Source organism: Nomia melanderi, chromosome 3 (assembly GCF_051020985.1).
Source record: "Nomia melanderi isolate GNS246 chromosome 3, iyNomMela1, whole genome shotgun sequence".
Lineage (NCBI taxonomy): Eukaryota > Metazoa > Arthropoda > Insecta > Hymenoptera > Halictidae > Nomia > Nomia melanderi.
In genome coordinates this window covers 17,061,425-17,076,784 of record NC_135001.1, presented here as the reverse complement: position 1 = coordinate 17,076,784, position 15,360 = coordinate 17,061,425, and the positions used below count along the sequence as shown (strand labels likewise).

The window sequence follows — 15,360 nt, the reverse complement described above, 5'->3', positions numbered from 1 at the left end:
CCCGTTAAGTAGTGCGTATAGCAGATAAGGTTGACTAAAAGCGTCTGCCGCTTTCATACATAATAGTCTCCAGTCCCAGTCTCCAAAAAAAGCGTCTTTCCGAAATTGCGAAAGTTTCCCTGTCCCTTTACTTATCTAACTGAAACAGCATTAAAAGAAAGTTTATTTTTCACGCAACTTCTTTAAACAGGGCAGCATTTTATCTTCTTTAATGCATGCATTCGGAAGATATTTTACCTTTTACATCTGGAGCCCTTCTGATAATGTTTCGTCGAATTAAAGGGGAATGAATTTACTCACTCGAGAGAGAAACTTAGTTAATTTACTTTTCGAGACTATGGCTATCGCTTTTTCTCCCGTATATTTTCGGTATTTTTATATCGATGATATTGTTGCGATTTCTGCTATTGGACGTGGCCAGCCGAAGGCTGCTGAAGTTTCTCGAGACAACAGCAGAAGAGGGGGAAACGGAAATTGAATGCGTTCCTACGGCGTAAAAATAATGTCCCACTTTTAGAAGTTTGATCGGGCGAAGCTCGTTTCGCCCAGGAATCGCGACGGTGTTCGACTACGATTCCTCGAATCGCTCTCAAGGATCGACTTCGCTCGGAGTAGGTGGCATACTTGCGGCCACACGCTAGAACTGCTTGTGGAAATTGAGAAAACTTTATTTGCCTGGGTGTACTTATGGAAAACATCAAGATGCGAAAAATAGGATTTCCACCGGAACTCCTCGCCGGCGCTAAGGTAAACAAGAACGCCACTCCTCGTAACTGGCCGCGCACTAAAACTTATTTTGTGCACGAAGTGTCGAGATCTTCGCTACCCAACGCCCAAAGACGTTAACGTTGTAAAGTAGACGGCAACCGCGATTGAACGAACTAAAGAGATTCTCTTAAAGATTTTAAGAGAGGAAACATTGAACTGTCAATTGTTTTTAGTACTATTTCACTGAAAAGTTCGATTAAAATTAGTAATGTAAGGAAATGTGAAACAAGACAGGATAAGGGGTAGGTTAGGACAGCTTCATCTGAAAATAATAATTGCAAGTTCACGGATTATAACTGGCAATGGAGGTGAGTGTCAACTTGAAGACAACAGCTATAATGGCTACGCTCGATGTCCAATTATGCAGAGATTTTTGTGGCACTTTATTTAACGATTATCTAATGTTATTATATGTATGTTCTTGAAGGCAAAATGGAATGGAATTAATAACAGGGTTCAAAATAGGAAGTCCTTATTCTGCATTACTTAATTGTCATTACTTATATATTCTTTCTTGACATCTTGTTGAGTCTGAGATTTTTAAATGTATTTTAATATGGTAAAAGAGCAATATCGATTTTTTCATGTAGAAGAAAGCCACTAATAGAAAAATGAGGAAAATGTTATACGATGAAAAGTATTAATGAAAAATTTGAAATAGTTTCTATTACAAACATATAAGATAAGCAACATTTACGTAAAGAGATTTTTGTTCTTAAATACTTGGTACCTATATTTCTTTCATTTTATTTTACTTCTACTATCTCAAACAATGAAGCTTTAGACACAATAACTTTGTACCATATATTTGTGTATGCTTCATGTATAATACATATCTCATTTTGTCTCCGAGTACCTCATTTTGTCTTCATAGCAGACCCATCTTACCTTACATCACAGATGCGACGAAAAATATTCCTATTCAAGAAAAATAGGTTTATTCGAGCCTTTGATCTTTGTGACTTCAACTTTGTTACTCAAATGTGAAAACTGAATGAACAATACTTCTAGAAATAGTTTAATACAGCATATACCCTTGCTTTATAATATCGTGCTGTGAAGATTTCAAATAAAATTCAACAAACACAAATGGCATTCGGTTCTTTTGAGCTCAAATTACGTATTATTTATCTGTCATCAATTATTATGTTTTAAAGTAAAATTATTCACCATAAAGTAGTTTTAACGAATGCAGTTGCGGAAGAAATCATAGAGCAAGAGGTTGACGTAGTTAATTTTTCGTTTCTAGATTCGTATGAATTGTTAATTGAAAGACGAATGTTAGGTAGAATCATTTACTTATTCGTATAATATTGCAAATAATGAAACGTAGATGGATCGAAAGCATTAGGCGGAGTATCTAAAAATAATCGAGGACGATGTAAACATTTGAGGCGCCATCAATCTTTCCAGCTGACTGCTCTTTAACGGGTAGAAGTGTTAGAAGAAATATCGACGAGATTTCTTGATGAAATTCCAGCTCTCGCCTCGAACCAACGATAGTTACATTTTCGGCCTATTTGTTCGCCCCTGTCGAACCGTGCATTAGCTTAAATCATCTTGCAATCGCTTTGCGGCGTGTGTATTATCTAAATGTTTACTCAACCGGGACAAGCTGGCTAACATCAAGTTTTCCTTAACTTTTCCAAAAAGACTAGGTTCTGTGTTCACGATCATCGGTCGGTTTCAAAGTTAAAATTATCGTGGAAGCACTTGTGTGGTGTCCTATAGATAGAAACGTGTGGGATACGGCAGAATAATTTTGGTTTCGGAAAACTTATTAACAATTGTGAACATAATTCTCATTCTGTTTGTAAAATTAGTTTATAAATAGCAATGTTTACTATTCTATTTCTTCAATCCCCTGTAAAAAGAGCTTTCTTGTACTAATAATTACGAATAATAATTCTAAAAACAAAGGTTAATAAACTAAACTGCAGTTTTCAAGTTTTGTTTTCTTAATTAAAGATTTAATTTTTAACTATTTCAAGTGTCCAAAAGGTAAATTACAAATACACAAGGCAATGTTTTTTACGAGAGATCTTGTTAGAGAAAATTACGTTTAAAATTTGTAAAATAGACGTGTACTCGGCCAGCGTGTATCTAACTAAACTTAACAAAAGGTTATTCGGTGTAAAAAATTAGCAAAGAATATGCAATAACATTTTTTTGAATTCTCGTTTTGGAGAAAGTTTAGTTTAGGTAAAATGTAGAACATACTGTACATGGCTTACTGCCAAGAGAACAGCTTGCACTCGACTTTTTCGAAAACGAAGTTTCGAATAGGAAACTTTCGTCCCGCACTTTTTGCACCTCTTCGCGCGTAGACTATTCCTATCGATTTTGCCACTTAGTCAGAAGTAATTTTCACGCTTCACTTTCCCGCAAACGAGTTCCTAAATGAAAATGTCACATTCCATATTTTCACCTTATTTTTCCATACAAAGTCACTGCTTTCTTCATACTCTTACTTACGCCGTAAAATATATATTAATTCTATAGTCAATAATTTGATTAGGCTGTCTAAAAGGTCAATGCCCTTTCACTGTGATGTTTACATTATAACGTATAAATAAATATTACAAATAAGTAAAGTAAGAAACAACGGAAAACTTTCGAATAAAACACGCAATAATTCAATACAGTTTAATTGAACGAAGTGAAATTTTCCTTAAAATTTCATTTAAAAATACGACGGGACCCTTTGACCAACCTAATACTTCACCGCGAACAATCGTCCTCCAATCATATTGCTCCGTTTGTTCTCGGCAAAATCAACATCGGCGCGACAATAGAAATCGTTCACGAAGAAATCCATTTTCCAGAGCGGCGTTAATGAATTGATAAAGAGTCGTGATTGGTAAAGTTTTCTCATATGTGCCTAATTTGAATATAGGTCGACGGGCTGTTTGCATAACGGCCATACAAAGCAGCTAGTCGCCGCGAGGTCAGAAGGATCAATTGGGGGAAAAATATTCAGCTACGAGGCTTTGCAGTTTTATCGACGACAGGTCGATTCGTTCCTGTAAACGGTAGATCGGCAAGGCTGGGGAAACATTTTTCGGGGCTCATCTCTCTAGGAATGCTTACTGATATTTCGTTTAGACAATAAGAAGGCTTTGTACCTCTGACCCAGTTTACGTAGAGACTAGACGTACGGACGTATAAATAAATTGCATACGGGGCGCAAAGGAACTGGCTTGCGATAGAACGTTTCAGTATTTCCTATCGGATACGCGAACACTCATTCGCTAGTGATTTAACAGACGTATAGGTATATAGGTATACGTGTGCACGGGAACATATCTACTTTGGGTTAAAAATATCCGTATCGGAGATGTATGGGTGTCGAATCATTTCGAGCCGGTTAGCATCAGTATTTCTGGACGGTTCTGGCCGGGAACATTCCTTTTTACGTTCGATTATTCCTGTTCGCCTTCGAGTGATTGAAATTCGATTTGAGGTTTCGGAAGATTGGCTATAATACTCGAATCATTAATTCCGAAGTCTTTTTTATTTATAGAATTTGAACTTTGTAGAATAAACCTTATGTAGTAATTCGAAGAATTGACGAAGTAATAACGTTTTCATCAAAATAGTCGAGATAACGTTTCTTCTTTGTTATGAAAGTTCAGATTACGTTTGACTAATTGTCTTCAAATTTTTGCAATATGTTCGAGTTGAAATTCTGCATTTATTATGAGTCACTTTTTAATTTGAATCTCCATTTTGTAAGAAAAAGTTTTCGTAAGAAAACAGGATTTTTGTATACTTATAATTTTTTAGGAAAGGAGCTTCTAAGACTAATACTTTTACTTCAAGTGTTTTATACTATTATTTTAATATAATCAAGGAACATGAAATTTTTGTCAAACTCTTTTACTGTGAAAAATTCAGAAGATACAACTGTTTTTTATGCTTTTGTGTAATTATAACCCTTTAGATTATTATATTCGGAAACGTTTCTAATCTTCCGAACTGATAAGATATCCAGATCACTTCTAAGATTATCAATACATAGTTAGTATAACTATTAATGTACAGATTAATCGGTTCTTCATTGTTTCCGGTACTCTGACTGATTTCTGATAGTTAAGCGGAAACCGCAGTGTCCTTGACAGCCCAAACTAATTGACTGTTCACCACTAACTAACTCCGAACTAACTACCAAGTATTTCCAAAGGCATTGGAGTTCGACTCCCTCCTTTATTCGACTGCGTGTATACTCATACAGAGAATCTTGGCTGTGAGATTTTAGATTTTTCTGTCACGTGTTAATTCGTGAAAATCGATGACACATATTTTTTCATGAACAGAAAATAAATTACTTTAAATTAATTATGCATAATAACTAATTTTTAGTTACACCTAATGTTTATATTGGTTGAGTAAGTGATTTTTATCGGGCTGTAACAGTGGCGGAGATTTGAAAATCAAATGAACTTTTTATTTACAATATGGGAGCAGATGTTGAGATAAACTCAAATACCTGTTTTAATCAGATATTTCACCATTCGCATTTAAATGTTACAGTTTGTATAAGTATTGTCTGTAGAAAATCGCGCTAGAACGGAAAAGCGCATGAATATTCATGAAACAGTATGTCGAAAATGTAAAATAAAGTTTCTTCCGTGAAGCTCTCAGGTCCAGAAAGTCATTCCCATTGTTACCTACAGTACGGAGCTATTTCTGAACAACATGTTCTGAGGCACCTACATCAGACAAGTGCTGTAGTACAAATATAATAGTCCCTTCGTTTTGAAACAATTTTTTCGTACTTCTGTCTACAGATTGTTTCGAGTCATCGTCTTATTTTTACAAAATTAAATGCATACAACTTCTAACATAAATGGGTAATACGAAAAAAATTTGTTTTATTTTTCCTGCTTTTCTTTACACGTAAAATTATCTCCTTTTTTATTGAAGCATTATTTGTTAATCGCCTCGTATAACTAAAAAAAGATTGGTACAATTGCCATTCAACTTCCACCGCCCGTCGACGATAAGAGGAGTTTCATAATTGCACAAAGGTGGCAGAATTTCTTCTAAAAGTCGCCGTCCAAATAGTAGATAGCAACGCGGAAGTTTCGCCGCGCGATACCGAATTGACAGCGGAACATTCAAAAAGTAGCTTAAGAACTAAGGACTTTAAAGCAGGAGACAGCTAAAGGACGCTCCAACTCGAAAAATTATTCCAAGGGTGTATAAACGTACCCGCGCCGGGGAGTTCTGACCCGCCAAAACTGCCGGGGTCCTAATGTCTTCTTTCAGCGGCTTCTGAAAGTTCCCTCATTTATATCTGGCCGGCGCGGAAAGCGCGCTCGGTTCGGTCGTTTTGGTCGCTGGAGCCCCGGAGAAAATTTTGTTCAGTTGCATTCAGCCAGCATTAGCGTCATGCGCGCCGGTATAAGAGACAGCATTAGAAAGAACGAAGGAAACCGGGTGGAAGGAAAAAAAGGGTGGGTCTGGAGTCGGGGCTGGAGGGTTAGGGATGGCGGATCTTCTGGTTTTCTGTCCCTTTCGGGCTGAAAGGAAGGCAGAAGTTTGCGACTCCATTCGCGGAAACGTCGCGCGGCGGCGAGAGGGGAAGATAATTCCAAGAGAGAAACTATGACGAGCCAACCAAGTTGGCCACCTCTACGAGGTGCCCTCAAAGACTCTTCCGCTAATTTGATGATCCTCCAAAGGCCCGGGCTGCAATCTGCCGCTCGGCGCAGATTCTCTAGACATGGACCCTCGCCGATCTCGTCGTCTTGTTCTAGTCTTGGGAGAAACGTCTCTCCGAGGAGAGGTTACCGTCGAGGTTCTTCACTTTTCCTTTTATTCCCCTCGTTCACCGTTTTTTTTCTACATGCAGGCAAAATGACAGAGCGTGTTAAACCATAGCCCGCTCAGGGGTACCGGCTGAAAAGGGTAAAGGGCTCAGCGCTCTGCGCGAGTAGCCGCGGTAAAAGTAAGCCCATCGAGATAAGTTGATTCGTTGAATTCCTGGCACGCTTTAGACGTAAATTTCTGATAACCTTAACTACTAATTACTATTTCCTCGCGATTCCGCGCGGTCGTTTTTGAACAACAGTTCCATTGCACGCGCGCATTATTTACAGACAAGGATCTAGGGAATTTATGAAGAGTTTCGTTCTCGTTAATTGGAAAACACGACCGTCTCTCCTTCGCGACGCTCCAAGGGGTCCGCTAATTTGTTCGGTATTTTAAGTTGTAGCCAATTTCTATCTGGACAGCGCGTCCCTTCCTCTTCAAATATCATCGAGTCCTTTTAGTTAGGGAACACGGAGATCGTTAAATTCTATCTCGTCCCGTCTACTTTGCAGATTCAGTTTCGCGTAAGGGAAGATGAAAAAAGAGGTCGGCGATCCTCTCTTGATATCCGCCCACGGGAGCGGCACGGTCTCACGTATCGGATGTCTCTTGCGAGCTGCTCAATTCCGCTAGCAATTCGTTTGGGTCGCGTACTATCGGCCGGGATTACGGAAGGTCTGACGAGTTTCTGGAGTAGGACCGCAGTACAGGTTGCCGTAACAGAATCCGGAACCTAACAGGTTCCGGGGAAGGAGGGTGGAAAAGAGAAGGCAAAGAGACGGCGGACACAGAGACTGGAAGAGGAGCTGGGTCAGCGTCACCGGAGTGTATAATTGGCCTGATTGTCGGGTTCTAATTTGGTTCTCCTTCTGCCTTCTGTCAGGAAGGGACGTGTCCAGCTTGCCGCCACTGGCATGGAAAGGTACGGCGGACGCCGGCTACACGATCTTCTTTTCCTGATCTCTTCGTTATTTATAATGTCCCCTAACCTGCTCTCGCCTAATTTATCGCATTATCTTCTGATTCATTGAATTTTCGCGAATTTTCCCTCTGAGGCGTACTTTAGTCATGATTTCAAGCAGTGTTTCTCGATTCTCGCAAAGTACCAGAACACTTTTGGTTATAAAATACTTGTCAGATGCTAGATTCATTGATGACATATATTTAACGATAAAAATAATTTTTTTAACAATTATTTTAATTTTAATTGAATATATAATATATTTTTTATTCAAAGATGTGTGCATTGATACGGAATTTATGGATAAAATGAAGGTGTACGGCTAATGAATTTCGTCAATATTTTTTCTACGATTTTACGAAACATTTGAAAGAAGCTTGTGGAACGCGTATTATTCACAGAACGGTAGTGAAAAGTTACTGATTTAGAAATTTAAGATCTTGTAGCATGCGTTCGTTAAGGTGGTATAAATTGGTTAAGTTACGATGATCTGTGAAATTCTGCGTTAATGTAGAAACTGTCATCGTTCAGTTAACTTTTTTTAGTGCTCTTTGCATATATCTTATGAAAAAGTTTAGTGTTACATAGAGGATACTTTAGTGGTCGTTAGCTTCTAGGAAGTTGCTCTTCACCATTAAGACGGGATGAGTCTCGAGTGGCACATTATGAGACAACTTATTGTTCTTTCCGAGTAACTTTAGTCACGACTTCATCGTATTATGAAGTATTTCGTCCGCTTTTGGACGATGCAGTGATGAAAAATTTCCTTATGTATTAGTTCTCATACTTGCAAAATTATACGGTATTTCATTTTTCCAAATTACAAATAATACATACATTGTAAATACTTGGAGATATTAGTTTAACTTCTAACTTATATAATTATTAATTACTAATATGATAATGCATTCAAAAGTGATATTATCTGAATTTCTTTCAAAATTCAGGATATAATAAACATAAAGCACCTTAAACGGAAAGTTAGTTCGCCCTTAACAATCCTTTCTTTCGTTATGTCTGAAAAATGATGAACCAGATTAGAAAAAGGTTCTGTTATCAATTGCTGGAACTTGTTAAAAATCTTTAGACAAAAGTTAAAACGAATCAGTCGAATATATCTCAATTATTCTCGCCAGCAATAAAGAAAAGTACAGTTCTATGAGTTCCAGTTCACCTAATGAGCTGAATGACTTGAATAATTTTATTCTGAATAGATTGTAACTTCATAAATCGTTGAATGTCTACTCGAGGTTTATTTCTATTATTATATTATTGAGGAAATTTCTATTACTATATTATTAATCTGTAAAAATAAGTAAAAGAAAGTCAATTTCTAAAGTTCTCAACCGATTATGTGCCCAGAAGGACTAAACGTGTTTAACATAAGTGGCAATTTGTCGAAAACATCGTACACAAGAAAAACTAAAATTCTAAAAGTGATTGTAAATAATACTCTGAAAGTTTACATTGAAACAAAAAGCAATACGCCCGTAAGATTGTCTGCTTTTGTTCCTTGATGGGATCTGGTGAAGCACAATACGATAGAAAGATCTACAATGTTGTAAAAGAATAGCACAGGGGAAGAGACAGTCGACGTATACCGCAAGACGTATTATCCTAATAAAACAACTGCGTAGAGGTGTAATGTGTGGTTTTTATAAATGTTTCGCTTGTCTCCTCTTCGTTGTCGTTTTTGGCTTGGCACCAATTGCGGTGTACTGTATCGCGGAACAGCGATTTCATATCAGTATATTTACGAGCTACGATTTTAACGCTAGCAAATATAAATGTGACTGGCCGGTTTGTTTTCAAGATTTAAATTGCGTAACATTTACAACGCTTTCTTTCTCCGGGTGCTCGGCAGATCTGCGAATGACACATGTGCGCGTCACCTCGCGAAAAATATTTCCCGCCGAGCACGTTGAAAAGAATATTATTATTCATAATTTTATTCATTTTAAACGCGCAGGGGAAGAATTATGCGGCCATAAATCGTAATAATTAAGTTTACCATAATAACGAAGATATTTCAAAGGACAGAGTGTACCTCGCCTGCCATATCGCAGACTCGTACCACTGTCCAACAGTCTTCACACTTTCGCAAAGATTTACATGACTATTCATTCCAAGATACACATCAACGCGATCTTATTTCTAAGGTACACGCTCCAGAACCCGTTAAGCAATTATTCTTTTCCGTGCCTTCCACAATAGAGATACGCAAACGAATTTCGCGTTACACGCAGCTTCTTGTTCGCCGGGTAACAACGTTATCTTTATTATTCAAATTTATTGACCGTTGAATTCCGAAGAGGAGTTTTCTCCTGAATTTAAACCGTCCCGCAGGTCGGAAAAGTGCTCCGCCGAGTTGAATGTCAAGAGAAGCGCAGCGACAGTTTCAGAAACGTCGGTTCAGGCGCGCCGACGCGAAGGCACGTACAGGGAAGTTGAATTCGAGATAACGAACTGACATCGACGGAGAAGATAAATATTATGGGAAATGGCATAGCAGTCGGTTTGTTTTCATTGACCAAACATATATATATATATGCCCGTCCACTTACGTGAAAAACGGGAAAGCCGGCGGAGAGGCAAAAAAATAGCAGAGAGGGGAAAAGGAAGAAAGAGATTGAAGCGACACCGACGCAGCGGGAGGGGAAGATACTTCGAAAGATGACTCGGAAATTGCCTGTCCAATTGAATCGCAAACAATATGAAAATTTGTTCGAGAGTTTCGATTATACAAAGAAGGCTACGGGCGGAGACGGCAGCGAAGGGCGTGGAGGAGCGAGAAGAGAGAGCAGGCACGTCCTAGGGAGAAACGGAGAGCGATACCCTTAGTGGCGCTCGGAAACAATGGGCCTCCATCAGACTTGCAAAGCGCGGCGCGTTTTTACTTTCAAATTAAATTATTTTCTCCGTTTCCCGTGCGATTAATGCTCTTCAGCCGGTGGGCACTTCTAATCGACGATTTTCGTCGTTAATATTTGCCAGCCCTCGTCTTTTGCCCCCGTGTCGATCGTACCGCGTGTTCTTCCCCGAACATCAAACGCTCGGGGACAATCCAGCGGACGATCTGAAAGGGGACCAGAAACAACAACGATTAACCCCGCCCGTAATTTATTGCCGTGGAAAAATAATAATTCCGAACTATGCGTCCCCGTAAAACCGACTCGGCGCACCGCGTCGTTAAATTACTGCGCGGTTTATACTTAATAAATCGTGACAAATTTCGTTTCGTCCGTTCGATTCCATCGTAAACACCGGCCGCATTGTACCATTGCGCAAGAATACAGTGTAATTACGCTAGGAACGGTAATGCACGGCTTTGTGCGTGCCGCGGCGGCGACAGCGTTAATCGAAATATCACGCGCGCTTTGCCAATTTGCATTCGTGACCGGGGTTACTTCCGTCCGTGGACTCGTTCGGCCGGAACGTATTGTAGAATTTGTCTCGTACTATAGAATCTCGGTGCATCCAGTCGCGAGGGATGCCAAAAGGTCTTCGAGTTACAGGGGTTTCGTGTCATCGAGTTTCCCCGGGAAAGAAGTTCGACAAACGTAAGTTCGATTTATGGAGATTTTCGAAATTGATCGCGAACCCAGTAACCTATAGAATCATCGATGCATTGTGTAGGATATGAGTGCATAGGGGTAACGATAATAAAACTTTGAATTATATGCAAAAATAAATTTCGACTTGCAGAGCTTAGGTGTCCTTTGAATTCGAATTACACACGTAAAATACGTAGTAGGGCGCATAATTCAAGTTAGACAGTTTCTGTACTTCGAGTTTAGAGTTTCTCATAGCGGAGAAAGGAAATGCAGGAATTTTACGTGTTACAGAGGTTTCAGATATACAGAGATGCCAACGTTCGACTGTCAATTATAGAACGAACGTATATAGATTCTTGCATACTTGGATACCCTTGTGCGCGAATGGCGAGCGCTCGAGACAGAACGGACAGTTCTCAGTATACAGATCTTACGTTTATTACTCGAAGTTTTCGTGGAGTCCTAGTTGGCAGAGGGAAACTATGGGAAAGGGCAAGAGTAAGCGAGTAAAAGAAAGAGAAAGAAATGGTAAGAACGAGGACTATAGGGGTAGCTAGTAAAAACTGAGAAACATAGTAGCCAGTAAAGATTGAGCATCGTGAAAGTCCAGTGAATTTAACATCATAGTTCATTTTTCTCTTTTCGTTTCGTTATTTCTTTAGAAAACCACGCGGGAATTAGAGAAATTAATCCATAGAGTATCTATTATAAACCAAGCGGCGAAATGACATTTATTGGCGAAGGTGATGCGGGTCAACAGAAAATCGATGGCGGTTGTTAAAAGACAAGACTGACACTCCGGCGAGATTCCGGACACATTAGCAATCCGCGGATATGGCGCTGCGAAACGCCCGCGCAGACGACCACGAAACCGTTATAGCGCGTCGGGGCTCAACATGAACTGTAAAAGGACTCTTGAAACGGCACCTATCCGGTACGAACGTAGGATAGAAACTGGGTCGCGTGTATTTCAAGAATTGTGCCTTATCTCTCACGGCGCGTAACCACGAATTCGTTTCCCCATGAATTTCAATCGAGCCGGTTCGCCATGCGGTCGCTGCCACGTCGACGCCCGCGGATGTAATTGTTGCCGGCATCGCCAGGGTTCACTTTAAAGTCCAATTGTTCGTCAACGGTACACTTCGGTAGGAATGGCTTCCTCGTATTTCTCTCAAGGGGCCAGAAATAGGTGACGCCCGCAAGAACCGTCATTGGGAGGTTGCGGAGTTCGAATACTTTGATAGACCAATTTTTGACGACTGAGTAATCGAAGACACCGATGTTAAAGCGTTTTAAAAGATGTTCGGGTTTGCACAATTTTGAGGTATTCGATATTTACCTACGGTATATGATGAAATAAATGAATACGTAAATTTCGAGCGTAAAAAGTATTTTTCTTGGAGTGAGTTTATTTTACGTAATAAAATTAATGTTCGTTCGTGTTATACGAGTATACTTAAATAGATGTACATAAAACCTAGAGTACAGGTTACCCTACTAAAGCACGTAGATAGGTTCCTAGAAAATGCCGTGCTGTGTGAAACCGTTTTATATGAACCTTATCGCCCTTCCCGTCATTATTCTAAGGTAATTTAGCTTTTAAATATGTTAAACGAAAATCATGTTATCTAGTGCTGTAGAAGTACAGTGTTATACAAAGACTTTCGCAATTTATATCATCGCGTTACAGCGACACCGTGCTGTAGGAGGGTTATCTATAATTAACATTCAATTATTCACGGAAGAAATGAAAATGCGGGATACGCAATGATATTTTAGGAAATAATTGAAAAGGAATTATATTTGCGGATTGATATCAATGATGAAGCGGAGTGAAAGAAATGTAATATTATCCTTCGCAGTGCAGCTACCAGATGTAGCTCATTATTGTGCATTTCGCCCCAAATCACGCACTACAAGTGTATCTCGTCATTTCGACTGAACGAGCTACACCGATAAAGGAAAAATCGAGAACAAGATAACGTGCATCTACAACCTACAGCATTTACCGAGTGGTTTATCATCGAGGGCGAACGTAACCCGTGCAGAAGAGCGCGCGGATTTGGTGCAACGTATAAAGTGTTCAAAGCTTTCGAAAAGAGTGGCGCTGACTGGTCGGCTAGTGTTTCGCGTACGGTCGATGTAAATGTGGGTGTCGTCGAAGTACGGCTGATCACGCATACCAAACTCGGCGAGTCCGTGTAAACAGGCCAGGAGAAGCTAGCGCACGCCGGCTGCGCTACAGAGGCTTGCCGAGGGACGAGGACGGAGGAAGGAGAGGAGGAAAGCGGCATAATGCGCGCGGTATACCACGCCACTTCCGAATTACTCCGGCAAAATCTCCCCGCGTATTTGCATTCTCCCGTGGCGAACGCAGACAGAAATTAATTGCGTACTTGCACGGGCAACAATGAAGCGCCATTCCCGTGTACCGGCAACTCTCCCTCGGCTGGTCGCCCCGGAAATCAAAGACATTTTTGGTCGACCGCTTATGCTCGGCCGCTGCTCAAATTTCCCTTCGACCGGTTTATTTAAACGTTCGAGTCCCGAATGGTTTCCTTCGATGAGTGACAAAAATACGAATTATAATATGCGAAGTTCCATTGGTTTCCACTGGCAAAAATTGAAGTTTGAAAGCTAGAGTATTACAATGTGTATTTACATAATTGCACGAATTAAAATCGATTCAATCTGCTTCTAAATAATGTTTAAAAATCTTCGGTATCTGTCAAATTGACGGATTCTGTAACGATGGTAATATTGATAAATTTATAAGTTTGTTGTGTTTCTTATAATTCCGAATAGGTATTGTCTGTAAATAGGGTAAGCTTTATGAGTCGTACGAAAATTATATCTTTACTATAGTTGCACATATATGTACTCTTTCAAATTCGATCTTTCCTAAACGTTCGTCTGAATTGAAAATTTTCTGTTTTATATTTTTTGCATTTGTTCATAAAGAATCACCTCATACCAAAGTTATACTCACAGACAGCATCGCGTTTCCTATAACTCTGACACGCGACAGAAGAGGAGCGCGATCGCAATCTTTGGCACTTAAATAGTTAATACGGCCTATTCACGAAAACGTGGCGATGGATTGCAATTCTATTAACCCCTTTCACTCTAAAGGTGATTCTCAGTTACCATTCGATTTGGTATATCAACATTATAAAGCCTTACATATAATATTAAACTTTGTTTAATCCGTACACATGTGAAATATAGAAACAATAACTTTGTTTCTTAATTTATGTATGTTCTACCATTCGGTTCGTCTAAAAAAATGTCGCCTATAACACATTGGAACACGTTGAATAATTCTGGTCAAAGTCTTCCGAGCGCAAAGGGTGAAATTGTACAGATTCCAGTAGGATATATTTATAACGCGACAAATTCAACTTTCTCGAAACTGATAGATATAAATTCGCATTCGTCAAGTAATAATTTTAAATCGAAACTATATCGCAGCGGACAATCATATTTCACTGAATAGTCGAACAATATATGCGCGTTTCGGGAACACTGATGAATTTTATTAAAAATGTACGGCGCGTCGGCGCAGCGACATCGCGTAATTAAACATTTTACTCGCGCGCACGAGAGAATTCATTGTAAAAACGTTTCGTTAACGGGAAGCCTGGGATCCCGTTATGCATTGTTACCGTATAAAGCAAACATCGCGATGACAAACGAGTTATTTTTGCCCGAGCAATCGATACGATTAAAATTCCGTCGGCCATTGACCAGGAGGATTTCCACAATAATACCCGTGCGAGCCGGGGGAGGGGAAATAAAATCTCCTTGAAGTCTCCGATGAAACTGTTAGTTCGGTTTGACAATTAGCTTCCGTGTTATTTAAATTCCGCCGTGTAGCCAATTGAAAATCACGGTCAGCGTAATTACCATTGCGCTGCGCCCGTGCCCCGGTGATTTATGGAATCATGAAATTTAGCCCCCATTGTCGTACAAATTCACGGGCGAGGAAGTCGCCGGTCGGTGGATTAATGATTCAACGTTTATTTAGCGGGCCGGCGGTGATAGCGGGGCCAGCGCTTGCGAATCCCGTGTAGAAAGGAAACGCGCAGCGGACCTTTTAGGCCAGGAGGAATAGCCGCGCGAAGTCGTGCCGGAAGTAAGCGATATCAACAACCGGTGACACCCTTCTCGCAACGGCTCGCGCTCCGCCGTAGGTTTATGGGGCGCTTTTTGTTCAACGCCATTAGTGACCCACGCTCGGCTCGTCGCTTTTCCGTGGAG

General features: G+C 40.0%; 1 protein-coding gene across 2 annotated transcripts in view; it reads left to right on the top strand.

Annotated features, from left to right (window-relative positions):
* Positions 1 to 15,360, top strand: part of bru3 (CUGBP Elav-like family member bruno 3) — a 975,444-nt gene that overhangs the window by 101,230 nt on the left and 858,854 nt on the right. The gene's annotated exons all lie outside the window — the stretch shown is intronic.